The sequence below is a fragment of the Equus quagga genome, chromosome 18, assembly GCF_021613505.1.
Source record: "Equus quagga isolate Etosha38 chromosome 18, UCLA_HA_Equagga_1.0, whole genome shotgun sequence".
NCBI lineage: Eukaryota > Metazoa > Chordata > Mammalia > Perissodactyla > Equidae > Equus > Equus quagga.
In genome coordinates this window covers 48,948,306-48,967,249 of record NC_060284.1, presented here as the reverse complement: position 1 = coordinate 48,967,249, position 18,944 = coordinate 48,948,306, and positions in this window count along the sequence as shown.

Sequence of the window (18,944 nt, the reverse complement as noted above, 5' to 3'; positions counted from 1 at the left end):
AGGATGCTTGGAATTTTTATAGAAGTAAAGAATGACAGCTTAAGAATGAAACAACATTTTAAAAGTCAATAAAATAAATAAGGTTTGGAGGAAAAATCTGGATAGTATCTCATTTCAAACCTAGTAATTTAATAAAACTGGAGACCTTCAGAAACTTCTTGCAGCCTCTACACAAATATCCTCTTCTCTGAAATACTTTATCATTAATGAGAGTGTTGAGGGCTGAGATGGAAGGGCAGAGTTGTTGGGCTGATGCCAAACATGCTTAATTCATTGCTTAGTACTCTGAGGATTTCAGAGAAGCTCTGTTGTATCAATTTGCTGTATCAACTCAATAAGCTAAAGGACAGTTGTCCTTCTAAGGAAGCTCAGCCACAAAGATAAGTTTTCACAAAGCTTTTCTGCTTATGATTGTCAATTGGAGATCCGATTTCCAGAGAGGGCCATGCGTGTGACCAGCCTCATTCATTCATCTGGTTCAATTCAATAAATATTTATTTAATGCCTACTGTGTGTGAAGCACTGCCCTTGGCATGAGGACACAGAAATGAACAATTAGACACATTCCTTCGAAGAGCTCATGGTCTGCTGAGAGACTCATATGGAATACACTAGCAAATAAATGAATAATGTAATTTCAGATGGCAAAAATAATTTTGAGGAAATTAAAAATAATAGAATAATAGACAGTGATTGGGGACTGAGGATGAAGGCTCATTTAGATAGGGTTTTCTAAGATGGCTGCTCTAAGGAGGTGACATTTGAGCTAGTACAAATGCAGGTATTGTCTTAGAATTTGCTCACTCCAATTTATGCTGAGGGCAGCAATATCCTCACTGGAAGATGCCCTCTGCTAGTGTTGCATCTGCTAAGGCCAGGTACTTTTGTCCTTCTCAGGGCTTTGTACCATTGATACTTACTTGCTGAAGCCTTGCTGCTGGCTTTCTGGGACTGAGGGCTTTTAGGGATTCCTCAAATCTGAATCTACCCTGTACATGGCCCCAACAAAGTCCTATTTTCATGACTTCCTTGGAAGAGGATGAGAGCCATCCCTTCTATCCAACTCTGTTAAAAGGTTAAAACTAATGGCCAACAGCCAAGTAATTATTAGCAATCAGATTAATAATGAACAATAACTAATAAGAAAAATACTAAATACGGCTTGGTATTCTACAATTTTCTCAGAACTATTTTATGTAATATGGAGATATAGAAAATTTCTACCCTCAAGAAGATCTCAGCCTAGTCGAGGAGTCAAGATATATGCATATGAGACCGTGAACAATAAAAGTATTAAATTGGTGGTAAAGACCATATATACTGCAGAATTTTAGAAGGAAACAAATTTTTATTGAGTGTTTATTACATGTTACACATTATGCAAGGTTATCCTATAATCCTTGCAACTACCCTATAGGATTTGTATTTCAATCCCTATTTTATAGATAGGAAAACTGAAACTCACAGAGGTTAGTAATGTGCATAAAATTAGAGAGCTTGTAAGTAACCAAGACAGGGCTTCAACCCAGGCCTTTCCACTACCATGTTTTTCCTCCAAAATGAGATTTATAGGCACTATAATAAAGAGAGAAGTGCTCATGAAGAAGGTTGAGCTTGAATTCTCCTTTGAAGAACTCATGGAACCTGCATAAACTGAGGAGGAAGAAGGGTGTCTCAGTGTAAGGGTTGGAAGCAGCACAGTAAAGACAAGTATTCTCTATATAGGACAGTGAGTTATGGCGATGGGGTTGAGGAAGAGTATGCTCACACTCAAGTCAAATCTCAAGCCTCTTAAATCAGATGTTCTCCCTGCTGTTCCTGGTACCATGACTCTGGATTTCCTTTTTCAATGTGAGATGTCTTAGCTCTGTAACTCGGGCAATTCAGGATTCCTTCCAGTGTCTCAGTGGGAACCTTCACTCTGGAAAGGACCAGCCAGTGTTGGGAGGTGATGGTGGAGTCAAGCTACATCCTCCCAACACTCCCACCTCCCTGCTCACCCTTGGCCAGGGCCCCTAGGGATAGGCTCAGCTGCCACACTCCCTGAGTCAAGCTCTGCACAGAGCTCCTTGCTTTCTCCAGCCAGGCATGCAGTGCCACGTGGGATGGTGAAAGGGGACCTTGCTGCTTAAGGCCGAGAAAACATTCATCATGTTTTCCTTCTGAGCTCATTTTATTGCTCATAGCACTCATCTTTATGGGCCAGCCTAATGGCATTTCCCACTTCAGATGCTTCCTACTCACACTTTCTGCTTTTATTAGACTTTATTGCAGGCGCTGCAGAGGCACAGAAAACTGAAGAGGTTTGAGTCCTTTTTAGTGTTTTCATCCAGTGAAGCCAAAGTGGACAAAGGGGCTACCCAAGGACCATGAAGTCAACCCTCCAGCTGTTCTCTTACTAGAAGTTCCTGGACTCCATGAAGAGGATTCTTGGAATTCTCTCCATCTTGCCATACTGCACATCCTTCCTCCACCCATGGGCAAGTAAAGTCCCTCCTAAGCTGTCTCTAGATGATGTAACAGATGAACCCCCAAATATTAACCTATTAATGTTTATTTCTCACCTATCTCACAATTCAACATGGGCTTCCTGGTTAGGTGGCTCTTCTCCAAGCAGTGATTTGGAGAACCAGGCTCTTTTCAGGCTCCACTATATTCAACACATAGCTTGGTACCTCTCCATTCAGATAGTCGATGGAGGAAGAATGGAAACTCGAACATGGGAAATATTTATAAGCCAGGCCTAGAATTGGTTACATGACTTCCTCCCAGTTTATGGTTGGAACTCCAATGGCCACATATAACTGTAGGAGAAGCCGGGAAATATAGTCTAGTTGAGTGCCTAAGAAGAAAAGGAAACAGATTTCTTAGGCATTAGGGAGTCTCTGCAAGTCCCTAAGCTGATCTGGACTTAGTACTTTCTAAGATCTGCTTTTCCTATAAACCCAGCAGGTAAGGATAAGGCTAGCTTCTAGTCTCGGCTTCTTGAATGTTCTGTAAAATAACCTGGAGGAGTTGGCTTTACCCTATTAGAGTTCAGTCCATCAGTGAGATATCTTTCAGTAGGAGTTCCTTCTCATTCTCCTAAAACAACTTGAGGATTTATAAAATGAAGAATGAGCTTTTCTCAAGTGGTAATAACTATAAAAGAAGAAACATTTATCAAGTGCTTATTACATGCCAGCTGAGTGCTTTACATATGTCATCTTATAATTCTCAACAATCTTATGAGACAGATATTATTATATCCATATAATAGGTAAGAGAAAAAATACATAATGGTTAAGAATCTTGCCCAAGGCCACACCCAGGAAGTCCCATTCAGAGCTTGCACTATTATTTAATATATTATAAGTCAGCTAATTGGAGCAGGCTTTTGCTTGTTTTTATATTTACTTACGTGGACAAAACACTGAGAATGCTGTGAGTCAGTCATGTTCCTTGCCCTAAGAAAGCTTATAGCAGAGAAGGAATGCCTCTTCTTGTGTTTCAGCCAGAAAGATCCCAAGTATGACACTGTAGTATAAGTGCCTGATAGTTAGCTTTGTGATTATAAGTGCCTGACATTAAGCATTTGCTTGCCAAAGCATCCATTTCAAAGACATTCATGTAGAATAAACACATTGCCAGGTGCACAACTAGATAAAGGCACCCCATGCAGGAAGTTCCCCTTTAGAAAGCCTGGGTAGCCTAGATAACTGCAACTTGAGTGACTTGATTTTCTCTTCTCGCACTTTAATTCCCGCTCTTACTTTTTACAATTTGCCTGAAAGACTGAATCTGTGAACCCCTAGGCAGAACTTCAGGTCCATGCTCTCTCTCTACCCATGACCTCGTTGTGTGGCCCTGGGCATGCCACGTACCCTCTAGGACTTGTGATAAACCATTGTTTTTTCAAAGTTCCCTGATGGCTGGCACTGTGGTGCATCTTGCAATCATAGTGAGAACCACAAGGTCCAGTACAGCCACAACATTGGCTCTGGGAAGGGAGATGTCTGTAGGAGCTGCCACAAGTAGTAGGGACCCAGGTGACTGCCCCAGCCATTCCTAGCAGATAGCTCTCTATCGATAGGCTGAGACTCACACGACAGAGACATGGATATGGAAGCCATCTCTAGAGTCAGGATCATATTCTATTCAGCCTGTAGTTTTTGCATGTCTTCGGATGACACTTCCTACCCCGAAGTAGAAGCAGGGAAAGCCTTGTCATGTAACGTTCGGTGCAAGCCCCGAAGACCCAGTAAAATCTTTCTACATGGCTTCCAAACTGGGTTTCTGGAACTAGGCTTTGTCTAATTCTGTGACAGAGGCCGGACTTTTGACCTCAGATTGTTGCTGGTGATGTTCCTCAGAGGAGGAAGCTCACAGAGTGAGGCACTCAGTACAGTAAGCCAACAACCATCTTGGGTCCCTTCAGCAATTAATTCTCTTTTCAGAGGAGAATTAGTTTAGCAATCCCTTCATCCAGAAATGGTTCCCAGAAACATGTAGGCAAACTGCCACAGGTTCCATTTTCCATTTCCAGAGTCTGATGATCTGAGGAGGGTTTCATGCTTCATCAATAGAGCCTTTTTCCTAAATGCTGTTTCATTTCTTTGCAATATGGGCTTACAAACATCTTCTTATTAAAGCTCTCCAAGTCTCACCCTAATATGGGCTCATTCTCCTGAAACGCAGCCAGGGAAGGGCTTCCCTAACTGTTCAGAATTAGAGAAGATTGAGGCCCTAGTAAAACAATCAGGGCAAAAGCCAGAGGACTCAGAATTGGAAAGATTCGTTTTTTCACTCAGCCACCAGGATGCAACTCCTCGAGAGTTAATCACTCAGGGACATCCTCTATTATGTAGCTGAACAGAGCTATGCTCAAGCAAACTGAAGGTTGGCAAGGAATATCTATGGGCCCCCACTCTATCTAAGGCAGGAGGATGCTTGTGTGGTGGGGGTACAGATGGAAAGTTGACACAGAGGGAGAAGGGTCCATATGTCCTATCAGACAGTTTGGTTTGTGATGTCTGTGAAGTCCCACAGAGCCTTTTGGGAGGATTTAAGCAAGATACCACCAGAGGATATTGAGCCACAGACCAAGCTAAAGGCCAATCCAAAGTGGCTGCTAAATTCTCTACTAAAGTCTCTTACAAGGTGAAAGCATGGGGGAAGTTAGTCATCCCCCTCAACATGGCCCTCCACAAGACCTGGTAAATAAAGTTGCCCTTTGAGTGTTAATTAATTAGTCTTTCTGTGGTGACAACTTCAGCTGGATGTGTGTCCTTCTATTTGAGTGTCAACAGAACCCATACTGAATATTTCATGGCAAAGTAATACTGGCAACAAAAAGAGTTTCTGGAATAGAATTAATTCACAGGCCTGGAAATAATATTCACCCAAACTCACACAACTAAACCTTCAACAATAGTTCATCAACATATACTGAAAATCTATTTTGTGCAGGACATAGTGCTTGCTAAGTGTTGGTAATATATAGGTAAATAAGAGCTAGTCCATACAATTTAGGAGCTCACAATCTAGTGTAGAGACAGACCATAAACAAAAACAGTTATTGTAGTGAGGAAGTACTATGAAAGAGAAAAACGTGGATGCCATGGGAACATAGAAGAGAAGCAGTTGGGTCAATCCAGAGTTCAAAGAAGACTTCCTGGAGGTGATGGTGGATGGTTCAAAGCAAGACTGCCTAACACAGACATAGGATAAGCTGAGGACCAGTGATTAGAATCAGGGTGGTCTATAGTAATGCTCCAAGGAAATGAAGAAGCCTACTGACACACGATACAGTATGGCTGTGGAATTCTGGGAAATTTCCTATCAGTGGAAATGACTCTGGAATGTTATAAATTAACAACACTTGATATAAGATTTAGAGTCCAAGGGACTAGGCACCATTAGATATGAGGTAGCTCAGCTTGATAAAAAAGTACTGGCCAGCTCAAGGAGCTACAAGAAGCAGCTTCATGGAGATATATAGGGCATACATCATCTCTCTATATCCTTTTCACCCCAGAAAGGATTTCAGGAACCCAAGCAGAACTTTAACCCCTCTTGCATATCTGGAGAGCAATACTATGTACAGCCCCATCATCTTCACACCGGGAACCTGATGACGCAAATGTGTGCAGACAGTTAACCCACCACAGAAAAGCCAAGCACAGAGTGAAAAGGTCACTTGTGGGAAGGTGTGAGATGTGTAGGGAAAGCCAAATCACAGAAGAGTTACCCATACAAGGGCCAAGTCAAGCAAGATTCAACACGGGCTGTCTTGCCTGTTCAGGCATTGCACAAGCCCACACTCAAGAGTTCTAGCAAGACCCAGAGATCCAAAGTTATGAGTTATTTAACTTGGCCTCCTGCTTGACTAGCTCTTTTGTGACTTGGCCGGTCTTGGAGATGTCACACCTTGATTCTATTGGGCTTTACTGAAGAATATTTTTTTAGGTGCATTTTAGACTTCCAATGACATAGTCCTTACTGTTTAGAAAAATAGTTAAAGAAGAACCAGTAGTAGGAGATATAGTCATTCCAGCTCATTATCTCAGGGAAAATGCTGCTTTGCAAAGAGTTGTACTGCGGAACACAAGCTCCAATGGGACCTGCTGCTGCACACAAAACCATTCTTTTTCTCCCACTGCATTAAGCTGTAGACCTGATCAGAACTATTAGACATTAAGAAGGAGGTGGGAGGATGGTACAGTAACCCTTAAACTTAAATGAAAAGCATCTAATTTTAGCTTCAGCATTGCTGAAGGCTCATCTCAAGAAACTCAGAGGGTGAGGTTTATAGGATTTTTAAGCCTGACACCTATCATCTGTTCCAAGGGAGCGCAGATTTCACAGACTGTCCAAGAACAGAATGGAGTGCTGCTGTGATTAGAGAACAGAAAGCTGGCCTGAAGACAAGATCCGGAAATCTGGAACAATGAGAAATGAGCAGAGACTCTCATAGAGCCCGGAGGCAGCAACTTTCTAGGAGTCCAGTCTTCCAACTCACTTTTATAGGTCAAGAGATGACAGAATGAAATGCACTCGTTTTATTTCCATTGACTACCCCCTGGAAGCAGAGATTTTACTAGCATGTTTTGCTTCTTAAGAAGCTACAGTCTTTGGGCCATATCCAGTGCTTTTTCTGCTACACTATGGAAGGCAGTGTGCTGGAAACTTGCTCTAGACATATCTAAAAAGGCCTGGATTTGAGCCTTTGATTTTATCATGTATTAGCTGTAAAATAGAGATCATAATCTACCTCCTAGATTGTTGAAAGATAGTGTAATCAAAAGCCCTACTCTCAGTGAGGGCTGTATAATAAGCCCTTGATAAATGCTAGTTGTGCTGGTGTTTGCCTATCTGTCTTCTTGACAGAAAAGAACATGTTAGCAAAAGCTGTTTCAAAAAGACATGATTAGAATAGCATGACTGCCTGCTCCATTAAAGCTGATCTGGGGAACCTCGAACCAGTGAAAATTTGGCCTAGGTCAGATTGCAATTGCTAGGAGTACCTGCCTGGTAAATGGGAGCACCTAGGAATGCTAGTTTGGTGTCTCACTGGGTCATTCATGAGGATGATCCTGGCATGGATGGGCTGAAAGGGTAGCATATTCAAGTCCCAGCCCTGCCACTGGTCAGCTATATGACAGTCTTCAGACCTTTCTGGGCCTCAGCTTCCTGTCTTTAAAATAGAGATGTCGAAAGGGGTGATTTCTAAGGTCTCTGCCATCTCTGAAGCTCTATGAAAGATAGCTGGGTCTTGTCCATGATTTTTGGTCAATCTTTATGATAGATTCCATTTAAAGAAATAAATGAAAAGAAAGATCAGCAATAAGCTTACAAATCTCACTTGTGTCAAAAGTCAGACTTGAAAACTTGGGTATCTCATCTCTGCCCAAGCACTCCTAAGTGCTTCTTAATTAGGTTTTGTTAAAATATCCTTTCTTCTTCACTGCCATGACACTTAAGAAATATGAAACCCCAAAGAAAACACTTACCTTTAAGCATTCGGTAGTGAGGATCCCGGATTTAGGACAGAACCCAGTTCCTTCACATGCTGGCATTCACCTACTCTGAACCTCAGTTTCCACCATCTGTGGAATAGGAATAGTGATAGCTCTCTTTCACTTATGAAAGGGGAAGGACTCAATTACTTGAGTTTGAGTAGTATTTATAAACCATACATATATATAGGTTCCTCTAGTTGATTATAATACTCAAAGATAAAAGAAGTTTTTCTTTTATATTCTTGATGCTATATTGGTATATGTATACTTGATGGTATATATTGAAGCCACACTAGGTGCTAATTAATTATGAGTTGTCTTGATATGATAAGGATTAAATATTTTCTTTATTCACTTTTTAAATTTATAATATTATTTTGCTTGTTGCCACAAAACAAAATGCCAAAGAATATTCAATAAAAATAAGATATTTCTCCTGGCATAATATTGTTAATTATTTGGTATGTATCTTTCCAGATTATTTTCCTAAAACTAGTCAGCTTACAAATATATATCTGCTCACACTTACATATACATTCACATAGGTTTTTATTTTCTTCTTTCTTTCCTTTTCTTTATTTTTTTAACCAAAAAGTGATAATACCATACGTATAATTCTATAAATAGCTTTAAAAATTAATTTCATTTATCCCATAGTTGGTTGTAACTGTTTCCTAGTACAGATGCACTACGACTTTTATCCAGTTCTCTACAGATAAACATCTAGGTTGTTTCTATTTTATTTATTTATATATTTATTTTGCCAATACAAACAATGCCAAAATAGAGCTTTAAAATATATAGTTTGGCCACTTGCAGGCATTAAATGTTATCTAACCCTAGCTCTAGCCTTTAAGGGTTGAGTGTGCTGGAAAATCATGCAGTATTCCAAAGATAGACTTGGCTCTCAGCAACTTATCAAGGCTTCTTCAGCTCTCTCATAATCCTCAAATGAGCAAGGCTTACTCAACAGCTGCTGCCAGCCCCAGTTTCCCGAAATGGGTCATCCTGTGGGCTTCAGTAGACCTGACTGTGAACACATTGGCTGCTGGCTCCGTTAACCTCCCCTCACTTCCACAGATGCGCAGGGCAGGCGCAGGGTTCTCCCTGCCACTAACCATACATAGACAATTTTAGCAACAGCTTGCTTGGCATCTGTTTCACCAGGTTCTTAATCTCAGCACCATTAGTAATTGAGACCATAAATAAGATCACCGGTGAGTGCCTGGAATTTTGGGATGGGCCAGGAATTTGACCTGGAGATTCTGGGGGATCCAAGAAGAACAGTTTAGTGGTAAAGTAATATCTGTGGCAAAACAAGGGTGACTCTAGCACATAGCTGAGTGGACACGCAGGTTTCCCAGCCTGGAGGTGCTCCATAAATAAGATAACATTTCCTGACCTATCCCTGGGATTATTTGTAGCCATGGTTACAGCATGTGGCAGCTTCAAGTCCTTTCTGTGAATAGGAGAGTGGGGCTTCAAACTTCAGGCTTTAGGCCAGAGGTTGCAAACTGCTGGTATGTTGTTGGTAAACATGTAAAATGCTAAATATTTAAAAAATAATTTGCCAACATTTAAAACCTGAGTGATTTTACATAAAAGTCTGGTATCTCTTGGGGAAAAAGCAAAGGAAGATTTGATAACATTGAGGCCACACTTTCAGGTGGGTGCTGGGTAAGGTCATGAGCCTCTTCAGAAGGGTCACAAGCCCTCCAGTTTCTTCATCTGGTCTGCTTCTCTGGCATTTGAGTCTGGAACTTCTGGCCTCTGAGTTGCACGTGATGACATTTACAACTCAGAAATTCTGTTGCTGCTTATTGCTAAACAGAAGAGGTAACCACTCACACAGTATGAACTTAAATGGCAACCTTCAGGGCTCCCAACTCAAATATTTCCTCTTTCATTTACCCAGAGGGCAAAAATGCCAACAGTAAGATTCATTTGATGATAAGCAATAGTCAACATTTATCCTAGCAGAATTATGATCCCCATCCTACAGGTAAATAAACTGAAGCCCAGAGAGGTTAAGTAAATTGTTCAAGATCACAGAGGTTGTAGGTGGTAAAGTCAATACTTGGACCCAGGCAGTCTCTCTCCAGAAGTTGTGCCTGGAATCATAATACCTCACTTCATCAATCCCTTCCAAAGATGAAAATGCCTCTAGGTAAAGGGATACTTGGAGTGTTCATGAGCTGATATCAAATGATAGTTGACTGCTGTCTTTAGCTTATAAGTCCACAAAGGTACAGAATGGGTCTGAGAGGGTGGGAAGGGCACTGAGAAGAATCTTCCAGTTGAAAATGAGGACTGCACAGAAAGAAAGGCATGAGAAAAGCTCTGATGTTTAGGAAGATGGGATTCAAATAACAGTGTTGATACAAGACATATGGAATTCTGATAAAGAGCAGAATGCACATCTTGAGGACCCAGAGGAACCAAGGCTCACCAACACGATCAAGGGGATTTTAGGTGAGAGATTGGGGGTGAAGTTGAATATCATTTTTTGCTTGTTGCCACAAAACAAAATGCCAAAGAATATTCAATAAAAATAAGATATTTCTCGTGGCATAATATTGTTAATTATTGGTATGTATCTTTCCAGATTATTTTCCTAAAACTATTCAGCTCACATACTCATATATCTACTCATATATCATATACTCACATACTCACGTATCTTGACATAAACGTATAAGATAAGTTGAAGCTTGCGAAAAACTGATAACGCTCTTTTTGCTAGAACATGCTCTGTCATTTGGTGAATGCTTAAAAGGTATGACAGACATGAGAGGGAGCAAAGGAGCTCAGTTTCTGACAAGTTCCCATTTTCTTCACCAAGGAGAAGTCTCTTAATATTGTAAAGTGTAGAACAGATATAATTAAAAGGGAATCGAAGGCCACGATAAGTGAGAAGACAAAATGAGAGTCCTAGTAACAAGGTAGATATGGTTCAGTGGGCAGAACCTAGGTTTTGGAGTTGGAAAGACTTGGGTTTGACTCCTACTCAGCCTGGCTCTAGTTATGTAACCTTGGTCAACTTTCTTCTTTGAACCTCAGTTTTTGTGGCTAGGATTAAATGAGGTATGTGTGTTAAATGCCTGGCACGTAGCAGACCCTCAGCACATAGCCGAGTGGACACGCAGGTTTCCCAGCCTGGAGGTGCTCCATAAATAAGATAAAGTTTCCTGACCTGTCTCTGGGATTATTTGTAGTCATGGTTACAGTATTTTGTAGCTGTAAGTGCTTTCTGTGACTAAGAGAGTGGGGCTTCAGACGTCAGTTAAGTTCATTCTGTAGATCTGATGAATCACACCCTGGATACCAGAAGAATTTATAGATGAGATGCGGAAACTATCATTGGTAATGGTTAAGAAGTCAAGGATATTGAGAGAGTTCCTAGAAAAATTGGAGACGGGCAGATGTCATTATTTTGAGAGAGGAGTTGGAAGGAAGAGATTTAAATACTATAGTCTTGGTGTCAAACCTTGGCAAAGTTCTGGAATATATTAATAAGCAGATGGTTTGAGAACATTTAGAGAAGAAAGCAATGATTAGTGGAAGTCAGCCAAGGATTGTTAAGAAAAAAGTTATTCTAAGCAAATTCCACTTTAACTTTTTGTCAAAACTACTAAATGAACTGGTTAGCAGAACACTCCAGCTCATCCCACTATCAATGTGACATCTGACAGCTATCAAGATATTTTGAGGACAAGATGGTAAGACTTGGATTGGATGACCACACAGTCCAAGCCTGTAGAACTCAAATGCTGTTAATGAGTAGACCACTCTCAGTCCTGGAGGAAGGCCCCAGGACTATGGCACAGGGTTCTCTACTTGACCTTATCCTCATCAACATCCTCAGGAGATATTTGGATACAAATAGATTACAGTCAGAAAAATTTGTAGCTCACAGAAAAACTGAGAGAAGAAAATACACTGAATGAGAGAATCAAGATTCAAAAATGTATTGCCAGTCTTCAAAATGAGCCAATAATGAAAATCAGCAAACGTATCAGAGGTGCATATTTACTCTTACTGTTAATTTTTTTAGTCTTTCTCCAAAATTTTTAGTTCTTGAAAGGGAGAGAACTATGTTGAAAGAAGCACGTGTGAAAAAGACCTGTTTTTCTTTTCGGAGTTGTTGACTGGGATTTCAATATAAGCCAAAGTACGTTGTGACTCCTAAAACAGTAGGTTCAATTTCAGGCTGAAGTGACTAGATTGAGTAGGTAATACATTGACTCCAGTCAATGTATGTGTCTGCTGTAGGAGTGACTGCAGTAGTAGGAGTGGGAGCTAATGTTTATAGAGCCCTTTCTCTATACCTGACACTGTGTTTTTACACGAATGAATTGGCCTAACATACAAAGCCGTATAGGTTAATGGCTGAAAAAAACTCCAAAATATCAGCGACTTAATATAATAAAATTTCATTCTTGCCTACATTACACACCAGTGAGGGTCAGGAGAGAGATGGGGGTGAGGGGACACAGTCCTGCAGAGACTCAAGCTCTTTCTATCATGTGGCTCCGCCCTCCTCTAGGTCCTTGGAATTATCTCCATTCAGCAGGCAGACAGAAAAAGAGAAGGAAGACACACACAGGAAATTTTGGGGAGGGAAGAGAATAGATGTGAAAGTGGTATGTATCACTTCTGCCCACCTTCCATTGCCTGGCCTCCCCTAACTGCAAGGGAGACTGGAACATGTACTCCAGTTGTGTGCCCAAGAGGGTGAACAGAACACAGCTTCTGGTAAGCAGTAACAGTTGGGATTATTTCTTTTAATAGTCAACACACACCTATGAGATAGATATGACTATTAACCCCATTTTAAAGAAGGGAAAGACAGATTCAGTGGTGGCACAGCTCACACCTGTGTATTATACTTAAAGAAGAATAATTACAAGTTACATGTTTCAAACCTCTTTATAGACGTCATGTGAGTTTGACAGAATTGTTTATGTACACGACTTGGAAAGGAGAAGACAAGGTGCCAGGATAAATAGCTTCAAATACTCGAAGAGTTGATTTGAACTTGAAGTAAAAGAAATGATTTTCTAGAAGTTGGAGTCATTCTACAAAGCCATGATTCCTGGCATCACTAAGAGCTCCTTGTCCCTGGGAAGCTCGTATGGAGGCAGAAGGAGTGTCTTTGAAAGACATTGTTAAAGGGACTCCCACATTAGGGAGAAGCTTTGGTTCTACGATATTGTGGGGGGAAAAAAGGCACTATGCCTATTTTAAATTTTTGTCACGGGCTTCCACTTTCTCACTTGGTATCACGGACGGAAACAGGCTTCTACAAATTTACCATGCAAACACAGTAAAATTTCTTTAATTCAGACTAACTGAGCACGGTGTGTATGTGTGAAACAGTGGGGGTGGTGGTAAAGAGGAAGTAGGGTATAAGAAAGCTGGTCTAAATTAGGTATTAAGAATGAATAAAATAATATTTTTAAAAAGAAATTTGGTTTTATTCTATTATTTCCAACCTGATTAAATCTTACCTCATTTAAATATCTGTTTTTAGTGAATAAGCCTACATTATTGGTGTATTCCTTTTTTGGCAAATAAATCAATACTTCTAAGTGGGCAAATAGGTTTTATTTTTCATTCACATGGGTTAATAGCAAATTCCCCCATATTCTTGTTTTTTTCCCCCAATAATTGGTTTAGACTATCTTTCTTAATATGTACTAGAAATGCAAACTAAGTTTCAGGCCCTGTTCTATGCATTAAAAACTCTGAATTAGGGACATTTGCGTGAATGAGAAACATATATTATAAATAATTTTTGTTCCTTAAGGCAAATCTTTGAAGAATTTCTACTAAAACCTCACTTAGGTGAAAACAACAAAGTAAAACTGAATTTACTTTGAAGACATTCCTTTACTTGGATTCATGCCTAACTAGGACTAGATCTTTTATTCTCTCTTTCCTCCCTCTTCTCCTGTGCCCACCAGCTGCTTACTCTCAATTAATTGTTTGTGCTTTTTTTGTGCTCTTCCTTTCTCCCTCCCATGAATGAGTGGCAGTGATTATATATTCTGGACCCTAGAGCCCTAAGAAAGCTTAAAAGGAAGTGTCTGGAGCTGGGGAAGGGCATTGAACTGCCAGAATAATGATTTGCTGAAATGACTAACATTTTCTATGATTCATTTGAAGGACTTTATTGGCGTTGTGTAGACCCAGTCTTACTGGAGGAGGGCAGAAGGCACGGGCTGGGGTTCCACATCTGCCTTTGATGAGCTATGGAAATCTGGGCAAGTGTTTTAACCTTGCTGAACCTCAATTTCCACATCTTTAAAATGGGAGTAATAAAATCATACAACCTATGTTCACCCACTTCTCAGAGTAATGGGTCAACTTGTAATATACGTGAACATTCTCTGTAAATAAGAAGTTGCTTTCCTGATGTTGTTTTCCTCCTCCCTCACTCCCATCTCCTACTTTCTTTCTGTTCTTTAAAAATTATTTCATGGGCCATTACAGCCAAAAGATACTTAGCTTTTTAACAATTTCCCTGAATGATCCTTAATGTATGAAAGGAGTTATGTCTCCATGACTGAATGGTTTTCCTCTCCTGGGCTCTAAAAACCCAGAGTTGAGTTGAGCAGTGAGAGAAGCATTCTGTAGAGAGGTTTCACTTTCTCAGGGAGACAGAACAAAGGCATCTTCAGCAGATAGACCCTCTGTGTCCGGGGCCAGGCAGAACTGCCAATTCCAACAAAAAGCTGTCCTGCTGTTTGAGAAAACAGTGCCTCAGGAACAACTTCCTTCCCATTCCAGGAAGATACTGGGCTAACTGAATCCTTGCAGGTAAGAATCAAGGGTGGCTATGACTTCGGCATGAACTCAATTTAAAGTTGATGTGGTCGCCATGAAAATGTACCTCACAGCCTTCCAAATACAGAAAGAATAATGGGCCAAGGGCCTAAATGCTGTGCCCTAAAATCCACAGCTTCATTTGCACTGAGGCCATGCCTCCCGTTAGCTGCTCCAGCTAATGACTGAGCACGGCTAGGGTACAAAGGCAGATCATTCCTGAAAGATGTGGGATGTGGCTGGCAGCTGATTCTGGTTGCCTGAAGGGTGCCACAATTGCCTTACTGAATCTTCCTCAGATGGCACAAGAGTCTAGGATACTTCCACCCAACTTTTTCTCGCTCTCCCTTTCATTCAGAGTCAGACTTGCTTCCTGGTCTGAGGACTTCCTGGTCTGACGGCTCTTGCATCTTTTTTCTGGATCCCTTCCCATTTCACTCACACAGGCATTTCCCCTAATAAAATCGTTGCACATTTAATCCCAGCCTGACTTCTGCTTTTCAGAGGACCCAGAATAACATACTTGGCAGAACATTTGAACTTCTCAGTTTCAATTTTTATATTTTGCAAATTGGGAGAGTTGGAGAACAGAGAGAAGAGCTAGAAGAGAAAAAGGAAAGACTTATTCAATGTCTACCATGTGCCAGGCACTGTCACACACATTATTTTACATAATTATCACATCAACTTTAATGTGGCAGGTGGTACTGCTATTGTACGGAAGAGAAAGCTGAGGATCAGAGAAATTAAATCACTAACCCAAGATTACTGCAGAGCATAGCTTTGAACCCAGTTCTCTCTGACTTTAAGGTTATATCTTTTCTACTACTTTCTTTCCTTTTCTAGCTGCTTAATTGTGAGGCGCAAATGAGAAAACAGATGTGAAAGCACCTTGAAAATGTAAAAAGATGTTACTCCAAAGCCAGAGATAATTATTTCTGTTGGTTGCAGCCAGGACCACTACATAATATGCAGGGCCCAGGGCAAAAGGAAAATGTGTGTCTCCTTGTTCGAAATCTATTGAGAATTTCAAGATGGCATAGCAGAGCATTGAACCAAATGTGAGCCCATCTGAGTGTGGGATCCATGAAGCCAGCCCTGGTAACAGCAGAACTATCAATACAGGGGCAATCAAATTGAGCTTGTAGGAAATTTTCTAGAACAATAAATCAAAAAGTTAATTGTTCAGAGAGGTAATGTAGAAAAGAAAGTCCTAGCTTCTTGGGACTCTCAATACCACAGAAGTAATCTCTGGCTATCTTTAGTAGTCACCATACATTTCAAACAAAAGCAGAGACTTCTGAACCAAAGGGATTGAATGTTTATGAGAAAGCATGGGTCAGAGGGTAGGATGTGCCTATAGAGATTCCTTACCATCTCCAGTGTTTCTGGTGTTGGATGCCTAGGCTTCTTCTGAAGACATTCTGGGGCCTCTGCTCCAAGCCTTCACTCATGGAAAAGCACAGACCCTGCTGCCTTCCCCATTGAGTTATATTCATAAAGCCATGCCTGCTAAATTAGTTCTGGGCTCAGTTTTGGGGGAAGCCTGCTCTCTGGAGAGCAGTGCTCCTTCCTTCAAGTATGGGGCAAATCCTAATTTTGACCTAGTAGAAACTCACACCCACATTTCAGATGGGTGGCACCATGGTTCTGTGGAGGCTTTAGATTCAAGCATGAAGGGTCCCTGGATATAGTATGTTTATGACATTTTAAGGCAGGTAAAACACCAGTATGATTTCTCCTGTGACTGGGGGCATCTTTGGTTGGGTCAAATATCCATTTGTCTGGGAAAACCTGCATGAGTCTCTTTGTAAGGCAGTACGAGGCACACATGCACATTATTCTGGCCCGTGGTGCAGTTAGTTTCCAGTGAGCATACGGATCCTCTTAAACTGGGCAGGGAAATCCATCAGCATTGTCCTCATTCCTGCTTGGGTTTAACCTTCCACTTTGAGCTTTTGACATGGTTAATAAGAGCTACTCTATCATTTCATGGCATAAAAGCTGGTGACAGCCTGGAGGAAAATAGCCATGAATCTTAGAGTTACTGAACAGTGGGGACCTCAGTTATCCACCCCTGTGCCTTTGGGCAATCTAGCACTAGGCTTCTCTCTCACCTCTTCCGTATTTGTTCTTTGTGCTAACTAATGCCATTCTGTTTTATACTTGTTTACTCTGTGGAGATCACTTAATTATTCTGGAATGCCCTTGTCTACTTTGTCCATGTGAAGAATTCTTATTTTTTTAAGATGTTGCTCAGAAATGTCAATTGCTTGTTCTATCCTCTGGGCTCTCATTCCCCTCTCTTAGTACTAACTCACATATTGTCATTATTCGTTTGTATGTTTTCATCCCAACTAGTCTGTGAATAGCTAATGAACTGTTCTTTCTGGTCTCCATAAGCTTGAGGACTGCAGTGTCCAAACCACAGTCAATTTTCATTAAGTGCATGATGAACAAGAAGTGAATGAATGAATGATCCAGTATCCAGAGTGTCTCCCTCAGTATCCTTCCACAGAACCAAATCATTTTCTAGTCCCACTTACTCTTATTCTGGCTTCAGTGGAAATGTAGACATCATTTCCACATAAACTGTAGATCATCCTTAGCCTTTTCCTTTCACAGAGAAACATCTTTGTCTCTTTAAAAAAAGTCGTTCAGGCCTTATTTTTCAACCATTCAGCTACATATAATGTTCTTTCTAGAAATTGCTATAGGAATGAGTTGTACCGATAACAGGGTTCATTTTTCCAGTTCAGTCTTCGATATTCAGGCAGCCAGGATGCATTCACACAGCTAGATAGGGCAAAGAGTGTCCAGCTCTATAAAGTTCTCCTGGGTAGTATGTGACTTAGTGTCCAGTTTGGGTGAGAGGAAAAATCTCCCCCAAAGATCAAAGGGGATCCATGTCTTGAAATGCAGGATAAGATGAATCGTGATCAGTAATTCCACAGGTTATAATAGATTATGGATCGCCAGAGGCCCCTTTGGTTTACAGTTCTTATATTCTCCACTACTTATACCTGGAAATGTTCAGAGTCCAGTCTATCTAACTCTCTGCTGAGGGTCATGGGAAGTCATTTTATAAAAGGCCAATGCTGGCACATCACCTAAGCATCGTTTAAGATTTCAGAGGAACATTAAAGATAATCTGTAAGACTGTGACCAAGGCTTTCACAAATGGGAAAAAAAATTCAAAGCTAGAAACATTTTATTAGCATAAATTGTTTGAGTGGAGAAATAAAAGATATGACTGAAAAAAAGAAGAAAAAAGGTCCTAAACTTATCACTAAGAAAACATGGGTGGCCAGTTCTCCATGCTGTAAGTGTCTTCAGCCTGTAATGTTTGCAGACGTCTCCTATGTGCTGGGCACTGCACAAGGGGATAAAGTTTTAGCTCCTTCAGACACCCAGACTTGTCAAAAGTACAACAGTCAGTGTTTTGTTTCCACGGCAACAATTAGAGGGTGGGTGGGAGAGATCTAGCCATTATCATTTATTATTTCTTTACCCCATGAACCAGAAAGGAGATTTCTGTGACCCTATGGAGGGAGGCCTCTGCAAGGATGTGTGAGCTCCCTTTGTGGCTGAGTACTTGGCCTTTTCGAGGCTGATTTCTGTCCAGTATAGCAGGTAAGACATGGGAGGGAGCAACGGTACCTCAATATTTTCCTGGGAGAATTTCCGAGATAAGCTGAACACTATTGGTGGCATCAGTCACACACACTTCTGGTGAGGGGCTGAAAATCTGTCCCGTGGCTGACCATGAGGGAGCATGGAGGCGGGCCTGTGAATAGAAGACTCTAAATTTGTTTAGATCTGTCTTGATTTCAAGTCTCCTGTGTCATTTTTTAGACTATATGTCAGACCACATTTTCTGATTTGTAGTTCAAAAAATATGGTTATGACCAACGTGGATAATTTGCAAAGGGCACCATCTATCCTTCAGTTGGTCATGTGCCTCTCCCTGAGGGATCTCTTTGATATCTCGTTTGAAATCTGAGATATCTCTTTGGTACCTGAGAAGGGCAGCACACTGAGTCTCTAACATTTCAGAGACACATTTTCCAATAAACTATTAATAGGTGTTTATTAAAAGTTAGGGCTGTGGTTTAA